We start from the raw sequence: 2500 nt of genomic DNA, 5'->3' as shown, positions 1-2500 counted from the left end.
TGAAAATAAAAACACCAAATGAAGCTAAACACCAGATAAAAGAAAGTAATATTAGCTGACTGGCAAGAGAAGGCCTTGTATGGTCGTGGTTGCAGAAAGGAAAGCTGAAGAGGGAGAAGGAAAGTTAGTAGCAACATAAAATCAAGCATTGAGGACTAATTGGATAAAAGCCAAGATAGACAAAAGTCAAGTAGATTTCCACTGTAGAAGGAAGCACTCCGTCGGTTACGACGACGAGGGTTCCGGTTGATCCGATCAACGTAACAGCCTGCTCGTGAAATTAACGTGTAAGTGGCTGAGCACTCCACAGACACGTGTACCCTTAACGTAGTTCTCGGGGATATTCAGCGTGCGTGACACAGAGAGTGACAAGGCCGGCCCTTTGAAATACAGGTACAACAGAAACAGGAAGTAAGAGTGAGAGAAAGTTGTGGGTGAAAGAGTACAGCAGGGATCACCACCATCCCTGCCGGAGACTCGTGGAGCTTTAGGTGTTTTCGCTCAATAAACACTTACAACGCCCGGTCTGGGAATCGAAACCGCGATCCTACGACCGCGAGTCCGCTGCCCTAACCACTGGGCCATTGCGAGGTTATGTAAATCAAAGGAGGGAAAATGTGTTACTCATTTAGTAAGTGAATGTAGCATGCTGGCACAGATGGAATACACGAAAAGACATGACAACCTAAGGAGAATAATCCACTAGGCATTGTATTTAAAGCTAGGAGTTGACCATACTGATAAATGGTATGAACATGAACCTAGTAAAATTATAGAAAGTAAGAAATACATGATGTGTGATTTTAATATAGAGGGTGATAGAATAAGAGAAGCTAGAAGGCGTGATTTAGTAGTACTCTTTACTCTTTCTCTTTTACTTGTTTCAGTCATTTGACTGCGGCCATGCTGGAGCACCGCCTTTAATCGAGCAACTCGACCCCGGGACTTATTCTTTTGTAAGCCCAGTACTTATTCTATCGGTCTCTTTTGCCGAACCGCTAAGTAATGGGGACATAAAACACACCAGCATCGGTTGTCAGCAATGCTAGGGGGACAAACACAGACACACAACACACACACGCATATATATATATATATACGACAGGCTTCTTTCAGTTTCCATCTACCAAATCCACTCACAAGGCTTTGGTCGGCCCGAGGCTATAGTAGAAGACACTTGGCCAAGGTGCCACGCAGTGGGACTGAACCCGGAACCATGTGGTTGGTAAACAAGCTACCTACCACACAGCCACTCCTGCGCCTAGTAGTAGGCAAAGAAAATAAAAAGTACCAGATAATTGATTTTACTGTCACAAAGGATGAGAAAGTCAATATGAGAGGTTTCGAGAAAATAGCTAAGTACCAGGACTTAGCTATTGAGTTACAGAGGCTATGGAAGTTGCGGGTAAAATGTATCCCTGTAGTTATAGGTGCATTAGGAACTATTTATAAAGATTTGAACAGATGGGTAGAGGATACGGGTATAAAACTTAGTTTAGTGCAGCTTCAGAGAACGGTATTATTGGAGACGCTAGGATACTTAAGATGATTCTTGGCACCCGAGGTTACTTGTTGTAACCCGATGCTAGGAACTTTTGTTTTCCAGCAGTCTAATGTGTTGTGCGTAAATGAAATAATAATTACGGTCACTCCCGTCGATTTCGACGTGTGAATATTTGAAGGAGAGAAATTTAAAGAAAAAAAGTGAGAAAAAACGCTAGAAAAAGAAGAAAAAAACAACTTTAAAAATAAAAAGAAGCTTCATCTATTTGTAATGGATTCGTGAGTGTAAATTTGAATCCAGTTATGGATTTTGCTATGAAGTCACAATGGGGAAAATGATGATTCTGATTTTACCTGGGAATGGACAAATATGTCTCTTGCTTGAAGGATATAATTCTCTTATTCTGTTTCTTCGACTAAATTGTTTACATGCATCATTTTATATTATATGTCCATCGGCCTATAATGCAATGACTTTCCCAAGATGTCAAATGAAGCTCTAGAGATTTCAACGATTGCTTTAAGTTAACCTCATGCCTAAGGATGGGTCATCTTTTACCGCGGTATCCCTGTACTTGTTGATCATACCAAAGAATTTTCGGAATGCTGTCATATTCTATTCGAACAAAATGTCTAGCCAGCTTGCACTAAATTCTTCACAGCATTCTTTTGACCCAGGAGATATCACATTTTTCTAAAATATTTACACTTGATATCTTATCTTGCCGTTTTATGTTGCAGATATTATGCAGACAACCCATGTAAAAGGTTTTAAATTTCTTTATATGTCTGACATAGTCCATACTTCTGTTCCATACAAAAGTGTGCTAAAGATTTGTATACGCTTACTTTAGTTTTCCCTGACACTATGTTCATCCTACAAACTATGGGGAAGTCTTCAAAATGCATTTGTAGCCTTAGATATTCTCACAGTGATAATAACATTATATAATAATAATAATAATATAATAATAATAATATAATAATAATATAATAA

General features: G+C 39.2%; 1 long non-coding RNA gene across 1 annotated transcript in view; it reads left to right on the top strand.

The window, feature by feature from the left end:
• The window catches only part of LOC118761273, a 7311-nt gene extending 6442 nt beyond the window's left edge, over positions 1-869 (top strand). Inside the window, exon 3 of the long non-coding RNA XR_004997256.1 lies at positions 855-869. This is a non-coding gene — a long non-coding RNA (uncharacterized LOC118761273). The remainder of the gene's footprint in view (positions 1-854) is intronic.
• Positions 870-2500: the final 1631 nt, after the last annotated feature.

Source organism: Octopus sinensis, unplaced genomic scaffold (assembly GCF_006345805.1).
Source record: "Octopus sinensis unplaced genomic scaffold, ASM634580v1 Contig11352, whole genome shotgun sequence".
NCBI lineage: Eukaryota > Metazoa > Mollusca > Cephalopoda > Octopoda > Octopodidae > Octopus > Octopus sinensis.
Note: the sequence above shows the minus strand (reverse complement) of the source record. Positions and strands in the feature narration are given on the sequence as shown.